This window comes from Mixophyes fleayi, chromosome 4, assembly GCF_038048845.1.
Source record: "Mixophyes fleayi isolate aMixFle1 chromosome 4, aMixFle1.hap1, whole genome shotgun sequence".
Lineage (NCBI taxonomy): Eukaryota > Metazoa > Chordata > Amphibia > Anura > Limnodynastidae > Mixophyes > Mixophyes fleayi.
Window position 1 is genome coordinate 122,277,428 of NC_134405.1, and position 18,343 is coordinate 122,295,770.

Here is an 18,343-nt window from a genome sequence, read left to right on the forward strand (position 1 = left end):
ATATATATATATATATATATATATATACGTACCAGAGGACAAATGATATTTCGCTTATCTGTGCAGGTCTTTGCCAAGGTAGTAGTGTTTCCGTCCAGTTCACTCCATCAACAGATATGGGAAGAAATAAAAAAAAGTCCCATACAGTGTGTAGTATATTATAACACAAAATCCATTTATTAGCAAAACAATTTAATGCACACTCACAATAAACTGGACGGAAACACTATTACCTTGGCAAAGACCTGAACAGAAAAGTGAAATATCATTTGTCCTCTGGTACGCATATATATTGGTGACTGGGTATATAGTCAATTTTGCTGGTCTGACGTATTACACTAATCTGGTTTTTCTTTGTCTATCTGTACGAGCACACAAGACGGATAAATGTGAATTTAAAGCGGCAATGTTCTAAGGGCTAACTGTATTAGTAAGGTTAAGTGTTTAATTAAACTGCGGGGTCTCAACATTGGCACTTTAAATTCGCATGCCGGACAGCTGTGTACTCAGAATTAATTCTTGTCAGCATGCTGCTCTCATCGGATATGTGCACCTTTGATTTTTTAGGTGAGTCTGTATTATATTTCAGTCGCTTTTGTAGTAATTGCTTTTTTGTTTTGTAGGGATCCTGGTTGTCCGGGTTTTGTAATTCGGGAAAACGAACCCAACCCGTTTTGTGCCACTTTTGTAATTTTGTTTTCTCTAATTTTTGCTCTACAAGTGGGCCTGATTGGCTATTGGCGCCATGAGATTTTTTTATGATTTATCCTTTGCTTGTGTCTGCTGTTCTTCTTCTCTGTTTGCTCTTCTTCTCCTGTTTTGTCTTTTCCTCAGCCTTCCTTGTGTTTATTTCTGGGTCTTTCTCCTGCTGCTCTCTACCCATCTACTGCTGCTCTGGTCACTCTGATTCGGCTGCCGTCCTTAGTTTGTTTTGCTGATGCCTTGTTTGCAGAGTTCTTTGCTCTGGGTAGGTTCTAGAGAATATCCACTATCACCTGGCTTGGTTACATTCCTTAATGCCTGACTTGGTCATATGCCTAACTTGGTCCTATGCTGGTCCAACATAGTTACCCGGAGGGTGTGGAGGCCTTTTCCCTGATGAGAGAATAGTTGGAAAGATGTGTAAGGCAGTTACTTCTGTGGTTGCCAGGTATTTTGCACTCTATTGGTGGGATTGTGGATTGAACATCCTTAATTAATTAAATTCCATAGTGCTTGACCTTATAAGCCAGATGGAGTTTACGTAACGGGGGGTATGGGTTTGTTCATTGGAAAGATTTCTGGGAGTTTAGTGAGTTTTATGTTAGGTATGGTCTTGAGTGAGCCAGGCGTGGCCGGAAAACATTAAGCAGGTGGCCTATGCTTGGTAGGTGCACATTAGTTTTATTTATGTGATGGTGAACTCGCCTCCCTTCAGTCGGCTTTGGTTTCGGTACAGGCACCACCCTTTGGGGTGGGTTTGTTGGTTGCGTTCTGTGAGCCCAGAAAGGATATGGTTTCTCGGATGCTTGGGATAAAGGATTCCCAAGTTTAGGGATAAGGGTGCGTCTGGGTGAAATGGTTCCCCATGTATTGATATCGAGAGTGTAATTGACGCTCACTGTGATATTAGGAGCATAGGTCATAGCCGAACTGCATATCTCCTCCACCATACAATGTTGGGGATTTAATAAACTCCTTTATTTGCCAAGCTCTGTGTTGTGTTCTTTATTGTTACGATCACAGGGAGGTTTATATCAGTCAGGGATAGCGCTGGCCTTATTAAGGTGCAGCGCTTACATAGCCGGATTAAGGGGGGGGCACAGGGGGCACGTGCCCCGGGCCCCCCTCTCTCTGAGGGCCCCCCTGCCGCCGGCCGCCAGCCGCCATCTGATCGGATCACCTGTCAGTTGGTGATCCGATTCTGTTGCTTTTGCTTTGCGGCTGTGGGACCCCCCTGACGCAGGCGCACCGCCCCCCGCAAAATTTGACAGCTGTCCTGATGTACAGCAGTCGCGGTGCTGCTGTACATTAGGCTATTCTAAGATGGCCGAAATGGAGCTGCTGCGCATGTGCAGCAGCAACTCCTCTAATGCAATACCAGAAGAGACTGTCTGGGATGCTGTGCTGAACGTGGGTTCCTAGGTAAGTCCCACTTTCACTTGGAGTATGTATGTGTGTATTTATGTGTATATGTGTAATATATATTATATATATATTACACATAAATACATATACACATAAATATATATATATATATATATATTATAATATGTGTATGTATATGTTAATTGAACCTTTAATAGAAGAGGCATAATTACTTTAATAATTACTGACAAAATAGGGGATCCCATAACATATTTGTTGTGTGTGCCTACGTATATACATATATTATATATATATATATATATATAAATATATATATATATATATATATATGTAGATAGATAGATATATCAAAATTATTGACATGTTATAAATGTTTCTTTCATTTTAATGTGCGGCATCATTGCTCTTTATGTATGTGTATTTATATGTATACATATATATACATTTATACACATACACATACATAAAGAGCAATGATACCGCACATTAAAAAGAAAGAAACATTTATAACATGTCAATAAGTTTGATATATATATATATAAGTTAAAACTGATGTAATTTTATCAGTGTTTTTTTTTTTTAATGTGCAGTATCAGTACTATTTTCTGAGGCGGGCTGGGGCGGGAAGAATAAAAAAGACTATTTTGGGCCGGTCCCTGCAATAGCCCAAGTCTCTATTACTTGGTGGATGGCCCCTTCCCTGAGACCAGCCACGTTCTATCATTGGCTGCAGATTCTTACAATCCGTTCCCCCCTTCCCCTATGTGTGGCTGCTATTGTTGTCAGGGACGTGCACCACGTGACAGGTGCCGTCCCATTTGTTAAGAAAAACAAGGCCATACAGCGTGCAGATAAAACAAAGTTAGTGGGGGTAGTATGTTAATATAATGTGTGTGTGAGGGGGGTAGTATGTTAATATAATGTGTGTGTGAGGGGGGGTAGTACGTTAATATAATGTGTGTGTGTGAGGGGGTAGTATGGTAATATAATGTGTGTGTGTGAGGGGGGTAGTATGTTAATATAATGTGTGTGTGTGAGGGGGGTAGTATGTTAATATAATGTGTGTGTGTGTGAGGGGGGTAGTATGTTAATATAATGTGTGTGTGTGAGGGGGGTAGTATGTTAATATAATGTGTGTGTGAGGGGGGTAGTATGTTAATATAATGTGTGTGTGTGAGGGGGTAGTATGTTAATATAATGTGTGTGTGTGAGGGGGTAGTATGTTAATATAATGTGTGTGTGTGAGGGGGGTAGTATGTTAATATAATGTGTGTGTGAGGGGTGTAGTATGTTAATATAATGTGTGAGGGAAGGGGGTTTTTTAATATAATGTGTGAGGGAAGGTTTTTTTTTAATATAATGTGGGAGGGAAGGGGGGTTCTTAATTTAATCTTGGATTGCAGGTAGATGCTAATTATTTAATGGGTGCTATTTTATTTGTGGAGTGATGGTGGGGCAATTTAATGTAATAGTGTGGGCTATCAATTTAAGATGGGGTGATTGGACCTTTAAATTTGATGCTGGGGTGGTTTGGAAGATCATAAATGAATGTGGGGCTGTTTGGAGAAAATTAGGTCTGTTTATTAAATGTGGATATGAATTATTTAATGCAGTGGATGATTGTGCAAAATGGTTATAATTTTTAAACATAAATGCCATTTAATTTATTGATAGGGCTGTTTCGAGGGAGGGAAATATGTTTATATATTAAATGGGAATACTATTGATTTAATGCTGGGGTTGGTTGGAATTTTCTAATTTTCATGTACCCATTTTTTTTTCCAAATAGGGCCCACATCATTCCAGTATCCAGACAAGCAGCAACTGAGCTAAAGACACCAGCAGCCACAGGTGGAGAAAGTGACAAGAACAGGTAGGAGAGAGCAGGGCATTCTGCCAACTGTCCTGAATCTGGTCGGACTGTCCTGAATTTGGGTGACTGTCTCAGCGTAGTCAGGATTGGGTCCGACTACAAGGACAGTTGGGAGGTATGTCATGCTTCACGTTGTACTGCTTGTGAAGGCAGAGCTGTGTGCACCTAACAGCAGTGCACACAGCATTGCCTGTGTGTTTGTCTAAAATGATAACCATGTTACATCATAGGGGCCCTCCTGCCTAAAGTGCCCCGGGCCCCCCAGAGCCTTAATCCAGCTCTGAGCGCTTAGTTAACCCAGTGCAGCATTTAACTAACCCCCCCGGTCGTCCCCAAGAACCGCCTCAAGGCATGATGGATTTTGCTGCCGGAGGCTCACAGGTCGTGGCCCCTAGGTTAGACCACTGACGTGATAGGTAAGAGACGGGTGGTAATGGCAACAGAGTAGATGCAGATAAAATAAGTACAGGTACAAGGAGACGTAGCCAGAAAGTAAGCAGCTCTGGTACACAGGAGTAGAGCAGTATACAGAAGAATCCAAAGCTGTAGTCTGTATGGTATAGCCGGGTCTGCTACACAGGAGAATCTGAAGCCATAGTCTGTACGGGGAACCCGGGTCTGGTGCAATGGGGTAGCGCAGTACAAGGAAGAAGTCCAGGGGGTAAATGTATTAACCAGCGCATTTTGTAGCTCACCGATATTTGGTGACTTTGACAGCTAATTTTAAAAGGGCAATGTGTTTAAAGGCAAATATTTGCTTTTAAGCACATTGCCGTTTTAAAATTGCAGAGGGAGGCAGGTATACATTCAATAGCAGGCCACAAGGAGTGCCAGATGCTAGGGCAGAAAACCTGTTGCTCTGACACAGGCAGTGTGTCAGAGTGCTACTGATATAGAAGAGGGGAATTGAAATTCCCCTCCCCAGTGTCACATGACCGTAGCTCCATGCCACCTGTCTGGATGTTGACAGTGAGGCGTCTGTGATCGGGAGCCAAAGCATGGAGCTTGAAAGTGTTTTACAGTACCTCTGCCCCTTAGGGGTTAACTCCGGACACCCTATAAGGGCTGTGCGAAGATTTTCTATGGAAGCTTGTTAAGAGATCCAGTGCATGAAGATCTCTAGCACGAATCCAGGAGCATTCCTTGGGTCCATAACCATTCCAATTGATCAAGAATTGAAGGAAGCCTCTTAAAATTTTTGTTGACCTCATACCGAGACAGCTGCAGTAGGCCTCTTTAAAGAAGTAAATTTGTTAATAACAATTGGCTTCAGAAGGGAAACGTGAAAAACATTAGGTATTTTCAATGTGGGAGGTAATTACAATCTTATCACCACTGGGTTGATGATCTCCGAGACCTTGACGGGACCAATAAAACGAGGAGCAAACTTCCTGGAAGGGACCTGAAGATGAAGGCTCCAAGTTGACAGCCACATTTTATCACCTGGAGAGAGTAGAGGAGCAGGTCGTCTCTTTTTATCAAAAGACTTTTTGATTAGATTAGAGGTTTGAAATAGTCTCTTCTTGATTTGGGCCTACCAGGAAAAACATTCTGCAAAAAGAGAATCCACAGCAGGAACTCTGGATGGAGGTAATTCAAAGAACAAAGGGAGTTTAGGATGAAATCCCTGAAGAGCAAAGAAAGGAGAGACCAAAGTTGAGTCATGACAATGATTATTATGGGCTAATTCAACCCAAGGTAAAAGGTCAACCCAATTATCATGCTTGGCAGAGATATAACATCTGAGGAACTTCTCGAGCTCTTGATTGGTTCTTTCAGTCAGACCATTGGTTTGGGGATGATAGGCGGATGAGAAGTTTAACATAATCCCACATATACGACAGACAGCTTTCCAAAATGTCGAAGTCAAATAATTGGATTAAGTAAATCAAATTGATTAATATTGTTTTACCGTGCAATTGAGATTAGTGCGCCACGTGTTATGACGCAGTCGCACGGATAAATAACGCACACATACACTTACACATTCTTTTGTAAATAGTTCACCTTAAAATAGGTCCAACACACAGTCGTTTATAGTCTGATTTAGTAGAATTTAAAGTTAAATATAATAATGTTAAAAGCACTTTATTGAGATCTAAGGTTCAGGATACAGGAAACATATCATGTTTGGCATCATTCTGATCCCCTATTTATCCTCAGAGATCCGTTCCTGATGGCTAAGAGATCGCACCTTGCGTATGCGAGTTATGGACGACAGGGAATTAATGATCAGAATGGTATTGTGTGTATAATGTAAATAGACCAGTTTGAACCAGCTATTCGGCGGGAAGTTAAGTATGCAGCTGTTGGAGAGCTGACCCCCACCCTTGGAGGGCATCATTTGAACTGACCAGTGACCTGCATTATACCAGACTGTCCTGAAATCTGAACCAATGGAAACATGCCAAGCCATCTCTATTGTTTTCAATTTAACACCTACTGTATATAAACCAGGCTCTGAGTCCACTATGCAGTCTTCTTCACCACAGACTTCAGGATTGAATGACTGTATGCTGAATTCAGAGCGCCTGCGTATGTATCGGCTGTACTTATTTTATTGAGTTGTTACTCTGCTATATTCTGCTATTAAATCTGATTGTGCGTTGAAACCCCACAAATTGCAGCGGACAATGATTATTGGTAAGTGATAAAATTACTTTAATAAAAAAATTTCCACAAACTGAGTCCCGCAGTCAGAGACTATTGCATCCAGGCAACCTTGCAGACTAAAAATCTCTTTTATGAATAAATGAGCCAGGGTGGAAGCCGATGGTAGGCTTTTGAAAGGAAGAAACTGGGCTGCACGAGAAAGGGGGTTTGTGATGACCCACACAATGATATCCTTTGGAACAGTATAAATCAGTTATGAAATCCATAGAGAGATGACTCCAGTGACAGGAGTGAGAAACGGAAGCAGGAGCCCATTGGGAGATTATCAAGGAATTTTATTTTGCACACACATGAAACTTGAAGAGACAAAATCTTCTACGTCAAACTGTAAAGTAGGCTAACAGTAACTGGTGGATATTTGTTCCTTAGTCTTCTTATTACTGTAATGTCCAGCAAAACACGAAGCATGAGCCCATATGAAAAGTTAAGGAAGCAGGTGGGCTGGATCAAAGGTTTTCCCATGAAGAATTTTTAGGTGAGTAAGGGTGGTGGCCACAATAGATTCAGGATCAAGGATAAGTCTACTATACAGGTCTTCGGAATTAGCAGAATCAAAAGAATGATAGAGAGCATCTGCTTTTATGTTTTTGGAACAAGGCCAGAAAGTGATAATCATATCAAAATGGGAAAAGAATAAGGACCACCTGGCCTGTTCAGGGTTCAGACAAGATGCAGATTGCAGATATAAGAGATTCTTATGATCCGTATAGATGGTTACAGGAAATAGGGCCCCTTCTAAATTATGTCTCCACTCTTCTAGGGCTAATTTAAGTGTGAGAGTTCCCTATCTCCGATAGCATAGATTATCTCAGCCGGAGATAATTTTTGACAAAAAACCCCCACAAGGACAAAGCTTTCCCGAGGAGTTCTTTTGAGACAATATGGCTCCAACACCAATGGAGGAAACATCTACTTCGAAAAAGAAAAGAAGTGTTGAGTTAGACTGTCGTAAAATAGATGCTGAGGTGAAGGCTTTCATAAGCGAAATAAAGGCCTCTATAGCAAAAAGAGGCCAATGTTTGGAAATTGCAGACTTTTTGGTTGATGCAGTAATGGGTTGAGAAATGTGATTCTGCTGAGCTGACGCCATGTTGTTGACGATCAGCCATTTTATCCTTGTATAGCTTAAAGACAGCTAGCTTGTAGAAGTTATTCATTATTATCTTGTTGTTTGCAAGAAACTGCACCCATGACTTTAGAAATGGCAGACAGGAGATAAACCACCAGCCCCCTTGGGAGAATACCTGTGAGAATGTAGCAAGGTTTGTGAAAAGGAATCATGCACAATAATTGGTTTAGACAGGGGTGTAGTTTGCTGAAGTACGTGATTTTGTATAATCAGAGTGCTATAAGTATGTGAATTTGTAAACAATAAATTAGGGCATATTGAACACTCAGAACTTGCAGTGTCTCTTATTCTCTCCGGCTGATAAGTTCATAAACTGGTAAACTGATACTTACAGGCGAACTGACTGATTAGATCCAACAACATTGGAGGTTCCCAGGGCCTGATTAAGGGTTCCAGCCGCCCCAGGCTAACACACCGGTTGCCGCCCCTCCCCCCGTGCGCGCGCCACCCGCCCCGTCCAGTATCTATATTTCTATATTTATACCACAGTCTGCCAGCCCACTTCACCACTGTGTGCAGTGGCGGATCCAAGGGGGGGCGATCGGAGCATTCGCCCCCCCCTAGCAGCAAAAAGCTAGGTCCCAGCCGCCGATTAAAATGGGAGGGGTGGGGCTAAGCGGGGGCGGGGCTAAATGTGGGCCAGCCAATCAGAGTGGTCCCAGCCAGCGACCACAACGGGAGGGGGCGGGGCCAATCGCGGGTGGAAGGCGGGGTTAACGCAGGCCAGCCAATCAGAGCAAAGGAGGGGCGTGATTATGCAAAATCACCCCCCCCCTAAACATAAAGTCTAGATCTGCCCCTGACTGTGTGTGTGCGCGTGTATATACGTGTGTGTGTGTGTGTGTGTATATATCTGCACGACATTGTAAAATATTAATTAATACATAAAAACACACAGGCCCTGATTCATTAAGGAAAGGAAATCCCCCAAAAATTGTAACGTTGCACATGGGCAAAACCATGTTGCATTGGAGGGGGATGTAAATTAAAATGTGGGGACAGGTTTGTAGTTTGGGTAGGGTATGTCCTAGATCAACTTTAAATTGCAGTGTAAACATAAAGTTAACAAGTATTTGTGTGCTACATGAAAAAACAGACAGTATTTAACTTATGTGCAAAATAATAAACTAATATGTACCCCTTGCATTGTAACATGGTTTTGTCCAGGTGAAAACTTACTTATTTTTTTTTATTACTTACATTCATGAATCAGGTCCACATTAGTTTGAAAACACATTAAAATGTCACTAAAGTAAAAATCCACATTCAAAGTTAGACAGATTGCGCTGTTCTCTCTTACCTGATCTTGCAGTGCAGACTACCTGACGTTCTCTCTTGCTTGTTCTTGAAGCGTCGATGTCAGTTGGCTTCTGGAACATTGGGGTCCTGTATTGAAAATATGCAAAAATGCAAAATGTTAACAAACCCTGAATGATTCAAACACAACACTCCATTATGACCAAATAAAATAACCCCTTACTACAGGCATATATAGACAATAAAAGATTTGAAAATTATGTATAATAATATACTAACATCTACCAACCCCTGACAGTCAGTTAATTAACCCCCCAGCCCTTAGCCAATTTATAATTTTTATGACCCCTGCAGCTTATTCCCCCCCCCCCAAGTCATGATCTCACCTCTGGCCCTCATATAGAGAAAAATGTTTATCCCCCTGCACCTTACCCCCCCCCCCTGCATCATGATATGTGCCACTGCCCCCCCATAGAGAATAATAAGTAAAGCCACTCAGCCTATTATCCCACCCCCAGTCATGATCTGTGCCACTGCCCCCCCCCATTAATTAATTATTTCTGCCTGAAACCGCCAGGTTCTCCCCACATACTGTGTCTGAAAATGCCAGGTTCTCCCCCCATATTGTGCCTGAAAATGCCAGGTTCTCCTCCCCCCATATTGTGCCTGAAAATGCCAGGTTCTCCCCCCCCCATATTGTGCCTGAAAATACCATGGTTCTCCCCCCCCCCCATATTGTGCCTGAAAATACCATGGTTCTCCCCCCATATTGTGCCTGAAAATGCCAGGTTCTCCCCCCCCATATTGTGCCTGAAAATGCCAGGTTCTCTCCCCCCCATATTGTGCCTGAAAATGCCATGGTTCTCCTCCCCATATTGTGCCTGAAAATGCCAGGTTCTCCCCCCCCATATTGTGCCTGAAAATGCCAGGTTCTCCCCCCCCCATATTGTACCTGAAAATGCCAGGTTCTCCTCCCCCCCCCCATTATTGTGCCTGAAAACACTCCCCCTCCCCATATTGTGCCTGAAAAAGCCCCCCCCATATTGTGCCTGAAAATGCTCTCCCCCCGTTTTTAGTGCTCCCTGTTTTTAGTGCTCCTTGTTTTTAGTGTTCCCAGTTTTTAGTGCTCCCAGTTTTTAGTGCTCCCAGTTTTTAGTGCTCCCAGTTTTTAGTGTTCCCAGTTTTTAGTGCTCCTTGTTTTTAGTGCTCCCAGTTTTTAGTGCTCCCAGTTTTTAGTGCTCCCAGTTTTTAGTGCTCCCTGTTTTTAGTGCTCCCAGTTTTTAGTGCTCCCTGTTTTTAGTGCTCCCAGTTTTTAGTGCTCCCTGTTTTTAGTGCTCCCTGTTTTTAGTGCTCCCTGTTTTTAGTGCTCACTCAAAGTTTTACTTACCTGCCGCTGCCTGTGAACTCCTCTTCTGGTCTTCTCCGGCGTCCGGCGGTGCTTGTGGTTTCGCGCGGTCTGTCTGATCAGTGTGGTCTCGTGAGATGTTAACATCTCACGTGACCCACTGAACAGCGCACATCGCCCGCACTGACGGCAGCTGACAGCTTGTGATTAGCTGTCATCTGCCGTCTTCTGCCTACACTAGCTGAGCCTGTGTATGGAGTCATAGGTGGACTCCATACACACGGGCGGACCCTATAAGGTAAGAATTTCGGGGGGGGGGGGGGGGGGGGGGCTTGGCGGGCAGGGGGGGAGTTGTTTGAATCGGGAAAAAAAAAAAAAAAAAAGAAAAAAAGAATTTTTTTTTCTTCCCCAGCGCTACTGCGCCCCCCCACGACCCAGCGCCCCAGGCTGCAGCCTGGTCAGCCTGTTGGCTGAACAGGCCCTGGAGGTTCCCACCAAGAGTGCTGACCTGAGCCAAGGACAGACAACATTGGAGGTCACCCTGGACACAGGACTCTGACTATACCCGGGTGAGTAGCGTTTTCTACTCGTCAGGCTCCTCTGTTTAGAGTTTCCTCATGTCCGTGTAAGGTATCAGGCACGCAGATCTGTAAGTCCCAGATTTTTACAGTAATTACTAACCCAATTTGTTTACTATAATTGTATTGGTAATTAGATTTTTGAAAGATCAGTGAATTTTGAGTGCATCTGTGAACACTTTAGACACCATCCCCAGAAATTAATTAAAGAAGGGAGATTCTGTAATCTGCCCAAAGTTTAGATGCATTTCGCAGACCTTAGTCCCAGATACTGTCTAAGTAGCTATTTTACAGGACATCCTCTATGAGGAGTCCACAGAACCAGACATCCTGTATAAGGAGTCCACAGAACCAGACATCCACTGTAAGGAGTCCACAGCTAAAGTAGCTTCAGCGCCAGTACTGGCTTTGCCAGATTATGACAAGCCTTTCACATTATTTTGTCATGAAGTCAGTACACATGCACAAGAGGTACTGACACATACATGGTCGCAAGCTGAGGACACTTGCATACTACTCTGCACAATTACACCCAATCATATGAGCAGTGCCCACCTGCGTAAAAGCAGTAGCTCCAGCTGCTGTAGTGCTTGAAAAGAGTATAGATTATGCTAGGACACCCAGTTACCTTAATGGTGCCACATGCAGTAACAGAAATTTTAAACCAAGCACAAACAAAACATTTGTCACCAGCCAGACTTATTAAATATGAAGTAGCACTACTAACTCCCAGTAATGTTACACCTAAACAGTGCACATGTTGAATCCTACTACATTATTTTTGCATGTTTCAAAAGATGGGAGGACACATTGGGGTTCCCTAGGGCTCTGGGGGAATCCCAGATTGAACAAGATGAAAAATACACACAAAATTTTTCTGAACATGATTGTGTAGAACCCTTTTTGACAGAAATAGTAATTCAACAGAGTCTACCGAGTCACATGTCAGCACAAGAAGCTGAACTAAAGGCCCTGACACTTGCATGCATATATGCAGAAGGACAAAGTAAACATTTACACTGATTAAAGGTATGCGGAATTGCAAAGGATTATGGCCCTATATGGAAAAGTAGGGACTTTATGGGTTCAGCTAGCAAACCAGTTAACATGCCTAACATACCAGGGCACTGTTCACCGCATTCCAGCTGCCCTCCAAACTGTCAGTGATGAAGGTGAAGGCGCATACAATAGACACTACCCCTGAAGCTATCGGAAATATACTGGTAGACCAGTCCGCACGAGAAGCCACCATAGCCCCAGTATCCCAAAGGTAGTCTATTTTCATGGTGACTCCCGACCCCAAGTTTGACCATACTACACTCCAAATTATGCAGAAGCAAGCAACAGAGAATGAGAAAAAAGCTTGGGCAAAACATGAAGCGCTAGAAGTGCAAGGAGAGTGGTGTTAAGGTCAGCGTTTGTGTCTGCCAAAGGCACTTTATCCCATTATGGCCAATATAGCACATGGGAAGGGCATCTGGGAAAGATGCTATGGTTGTACTCACTAGCAGGTTATGGATAGCAGCAGGGTTCGCCCAATCAGCACAGGCGTTAGTGGCAGAGTGCCTAATCTGTGTACAGAATAACCTGGGTAAGACTGTCCAAATTCCACGGAGAAGCACATCCCAGAAAGAGGATACAGATAGACTTTATACAACTTCCCAAATGCTCTGGCTTTGAGTATGTCCTCGTTTGTGTCGACCTATTCAGTCACTAGCCGGAGGCCTGGCATGGCCGCATAGGAAGCAAATACTAAAGCAGTAGCCAAGAAAATTATGAGTGAGGTAATCTGCAGGTATGGGGTACCAGAGGTCATTGAAAGTGACATAGGGACACACTTTACGGAACAAGGATTCCAAGAACTGTTAAAAGACACAGGAATCATATCTGCCCTTCACACCCCCTATAGACCCCAAAGTTCGGGATGTGTGGAGCGCCTTAATGGTACTCTAAAATTGAAAATGCAGATTATTATGGCTAAAACAGGCCTGCCATGGATTTCATGTTTGCCTATGATTCTGCACTCCGTAAGAAACACTCTAGGAAAGACACAGGTTTAGCACCATATGAAATCCTGTTTGGCACAACACACCGAACAGGCTGTTATTTTCCACAGCAACTACAGCATGTACATGGTGATTTGTTGAACCATGTTGCCTTATTACAGAAACAACTAACTCAACCAAATAAAGAAAGGTGTATCAGATGGTACCAGAGGCCAACACATTTTTATATTTACATAAGACAATAGGTTAATATTGAACTACCTGACAGCTTAAGCTGGGTACACACTACAGAAATTTCGACCAACTTTTTATGCCAAGCGATTTTACATGCGATCGATGGTCCGATCGCTCAGTCCATGGACTGCATACACACTAGCCTTGTTTAGCACGAGAAAGGGAAGAGCGGACGTCCCGTTAGCGACTTTTTACAGCCATGTTGTCGTGAACAATGATTTAAATTCCGTACACACTGCAGCGACATTTGCGGGGAAATGTACGAGATACCGAAGACATTAGCATAAAGGGGCAGAGCTTTAGCTATAGTTAACTCCCTTCATTTCTATAAAATAGAAGTTTAGTAATGTACATTACATTTAGAAAAACATTTAACTGCTAAAGTGGAATGCAACGAATATTCCTTAAATAATAAATAAATAATAAAACCCCTTCGTATGTAATGGAATGCTCCATTCTCGACGTGCATCATCGCTGATTGGTCCATAGCAGAAACAAACGCCCATGTCTGAGTGTATAAAATGACAGAGGAACCTGTTTGGCGCTGAGGAGCGTCAGAAGATGGAGACAGAGAAAGTGACAGTGGGGGTTGCGGGTGAGGAGAAGATGCCAGTGGGGGTCGCGGGTGAGGAGAAGATGCCAGTGGGGGTTGCAGCTATGGAGACGGAGACGGAGATAGAGTCAGAGATGGTGCTGGAAGGGCCAAAAAATGTTGGAAAAGTTAAGGTGGGAGATGGAGATACTCAAGAAGAGCAAAATGCAAATCCAATGACCCCAAGAGCAGTGGAGATGATGGTAAACGTACTGGACCAGGACGACATTAAAAAAGGTCAGTAGCAGATGTAGTGTACCTGTATTGTAGATGTAGATGTAGTAGATGTATTGTCACATAAAGCAGTAGAAAATGCTAATTTATAACCTAATTTTTTATGTCAGAACGAAGATTTAACGGTGAGAAGGCCTGTTAGATACCACTGATACCACTAATGTTAGCAAACAAGGAGAAATAGAACAAGAAAAATATACTAAAGAAGTTCTACACAAAGGTATTTCAGTGAACATGTGTAGACATGTAAATCCTTTGGGCACATACCTGTACCGTTATAATAACCAAAATGGGGCCTGTTTTCCTGAATGCTCGGAGGTTAAGCCCGCTACTATTGCGATTTCGTCACAGGGACCAAAATATAGATATAAACTGATCTCGAGCAGTGTGAAAGGTGAGAAAATGAGAGTATTTATGAGGTAGATGTTAGGAACTCCCAAGTCAGTAGAGTGAAACTCGGAAACTACTCTGAATGCCAGGTGTTCGCTGGAGCCCCTAGTGGTGGGGACAGACTGGGCTGCGGGCCGACCGAGGGTCGAGTAACGTATACTGACTTAAAGGAGTTCCCAGAAGTGGAGTGATTGGTGGACTGTAGTATAAGAAGAATCCTAGGTCAAAAAGGTCACAGGCACAGATGCAATATCCAAGGGCAAGCGAAGGGTCAAACTCACAGGCAGAGAAGCAAAATCCGAATTCCAGGCAAAAGGTCAAGGTCAGAAGAGAAGGGTCACAGGTCCAATAACAAGCAGGGGTCAAAACACGGGTAGTCAAATCCAAGGTAGCAGGAACCAAAATGGATAGCACAAGCAGGCAGCAGAACTGAGGACAGAACGCTATAACCGGCAATGAGGCAGCAGACCTCATTGCCTTAAATATCAATACAGACCAATCAGTAGTTGGATACACAGCTGCAGGCTAATACTCATACAGAACAGGGCCAATCAGGGCTTGTCCCTGAAATACACAGATGCAGGCTAATGCCTGTAATATCAGCCCACAGCCTGCCTGTCATGCGCATGCGCCCGCCTACCGCCGGGACGCAGTGCTATAGTAGAAGCGTCCGGCCGTTGCCTTGGTGACGGCCGGGCAGGAAGAGGAAATGACGTCCCGGTCGTCATGGTGACTGCCGGGACGCCAGGGCGCACGGGAAGCGAGCCGCGGCGGCTGTGAGTACCGCCGCGGCTCGTGACAGTACCCCCCCCTTGAGGAGGGGTTAAGGAACCCCGACACCCAGGTTTAGTGGGAAATTTCCTGAAAAATTCTTTAATGAGTCTCCCAGCATGGAGACGCCTCCACGGTATCCAGCATCGCTCCTCAGGACCATAACCCTTCCAGTGCACCAGGAACTGAACTTGGCCTTGGACCCTTCTTGAGTCTAGGATTCTTTCAATGACATATTCCTGGTCTCCATTCACATCCAAAGGCTGAGGCCTGCTAGAGGAAGGCTGACTGAATCTGCTGGGAGCAGCGACTTTCTTCAGAAGCGAATAATGGAATGTCGAGGGTATTTTTAAAGACGGTGGGAGTTTCAGCCTGAAAGCCACTGGATTTACCTGTTTCTCAATTGAAAATGGTCCAATGTATCGGGGCCCCAGTTTCTTGCAAGGTTGCCTCAACTTGATGTTCCGTGTGGACATCCAAACCCGATCTCCCACCTTCAGAGAACATGGCACACGATGGCGGTCAGCGAAAGTCTTGGATTTTTGAGAGGCTTGACCCAGTGCAGAGTGCACCTTTTTCCAGATAGATCTCAACCTGGCCGTAAAAGCAGGTGTTTCAGAATCCCCACTGGGAACAGCAGTAGAGAAAGAGTTGGACTTCGGATGAAATCCGAGGTTGCAGAAGAACGGGGATGTGTGTATTGTGGAATGGCAGGAATTGTCGTATGCGAATTCCGCCCAAGGCAAGAGAGAGGACCAGTTATTGTGAAATTTTGAAACATAGATGCGCAAAAACTGTTCCAAGGACTGGTTGGTTCTTTCTGTCTGTCTATTCGACTGTGGGTGATACGCTGAGGACAGACTGATAGTGATCCCAATGGACTTACAAAAAGATCTCCAGAATCGTGCAATAAACTGAGATCCTCTGTCCGAGACGATATCTTCAGGAAGACCATGGAGACGAAAGATGTGGGTCAGGAACAAGGTAGCCAAAGTCCTGGCATCCGGTAGTTTGGGTAAGGATATAAAATGTGCCATCTTACTGAATCGGTCCACGACTACCCAAATGGTGTTATGGCCTGCAGATACTGGAAGGTCAACAATAAAATCCATCGAAAGATGGGACCAAGGTCTGCTTGGAGCAGGCAAGGGTAGTAGTAGACCAGCAGGACGGTTCCTAGCAGATTTGTTTCAAGCACACTCAGGAGAGGCATGAACGTAAGTTCCACATCATCTGATAAGGTGGGCCACCAAAGCCAGCGAGAAAGGATTTCAATAGTCCTACGAATTCCCTGATGACCAGCAGAGCGGTTGTTGTGACCCTCTATGAGGACAGGTTTCCTTAGATGAACCGGGACAAATAACTTGTTGAGAGGTGTCTGAACGGGAGCAATTTTCTGGAAGTGTTGGATAGTGGCTCCCAGATCCTGGGTGAGTCCGAGATGAATTGAAGTGGAAGGAATAATAGACTGCGAGTCAGGAGTTTGAGGATGCTGAGCCAAAAAACTTCGGGACAAAGAATCAGCCTTAATATTTTTTGCACCTGGACGAAATGTGATGATGAACCTAAATCTGGTGAAGAATAGGGCCCAGCGAGCCTGCCTGGGATTCAGAGTTTTTGCAGTCTGAATACATTGGAGGTTTTTATGGTCTGTGAAGATGGTAATCGTGTGTGCAGCCCCTTCCAACCAATGTCGCCATTCCTCCAATGCCAACTTAACAGCCAATAGTTCACGGTTTCCGACGTCATAATTACATTCCGCTGGCAGAAATTTTCTCGAGAAAAATGCACAAGGATGTAGATTTTTACTCTGTGAGTCTTTCTGAGAGAGAATGGCACCAGCACCGACATCCGAAGCATCCACCTCCACAATAAACGGAAGTCCTGGGTCAGGGTGTCTAAGGACTGGGGCGGAAATGAATGCATCTTTAAGAGCTGAAAAACTCGCCAGTGCTTCTGCAGACCACTCCGCTGGGTTTGCTCCTTTTCGAGTGAGGGCAGTGATAGGAGCCACTAACGAGGAGAATGAGCCAATAAACCTTCGGTAATAATTGGCGAAGCCAAGGAATCTTTGGATCGCCTTCAAGTTAGTAGGTAGGACCCAATCCTGAATTGCCTGCACCTTGGCAGGATCCATAGCGAATCCTGATGAGGAGATGATATAACCCAGGAATGCGACTGTGGACACCTCGAATTCGCATTTCTCCCGTTTTGCATATAGATGATGTTCACGCAATCTCAATAAAACCTGGTGGACGTGCTGACGATGCTGAGATAGGGATTCAGAATAAATTAAGATGTCATCCAAATAAACAACCACTGTTTTTCCCAAGAACTCACATAATACATCGTTAATCAGATCCTGAAAGACTGCCGGAGCATTGCACAAACCGAATGGCATTACGAGATATTCGTAATGTCCGGAGTGGGTATTAAAGGCAGTCTTCCACTCATCCCCCTTCTTGATTCGGATAAGATTGTAGGCCCCTCGGAGGTCAATTTTAGAGAATACAGTAGCTGTTTTCAATTGATCGAACAGAACAGAGATCAAGGGTAATGGATACATGTTCTTAATCGTGATGCTATTTAGTCTACGGAAATCGATGCAAGGCCTCAGACTGCCATCTTTTTTAGAAACAAAAAAACAACCTGCGCCAACTGGGGACTTAGAAGGGCGGATGAACCCTTTCTCCAGGTTTTCTTTTACGTATGATTCCATGGCCTGTGTTTCAGGAAGGGATAGTAAATATAAACGCCCTTTGGGCAACTTAGAACCGGGTACCAATTCAATGGCGCAGTCGTATTCCCGGTGTGGTGGAAGTGAATCAGCTTTCTTCTTGCAAAAGATATCACTGAAGTCCTGGTATGGTACCGGCAACAATTCTGGACTAGGCTGTATAATCCTAAGAGGCAAGGACAAGCAGGACGTAGAGCACCCGGGACTCCAACGGACAATCTCCCCTGTTTTCCAATCAATAAGAGGGTTATGACTGCGAAGTCATGGATACCCCAATATCAAAGGAGCAGAGGGACAAGAGATGAGATAAAAGGAGAGCTCCTCCGTATGGAGGACTCCTACAGACAACCGAACCATTGGAGTCCTGGCGAGAATCCTTCCCCCAGGCAAGGGGTTACCATCCAAACCACATGTGGTGATGCTTGATCCTAACCTG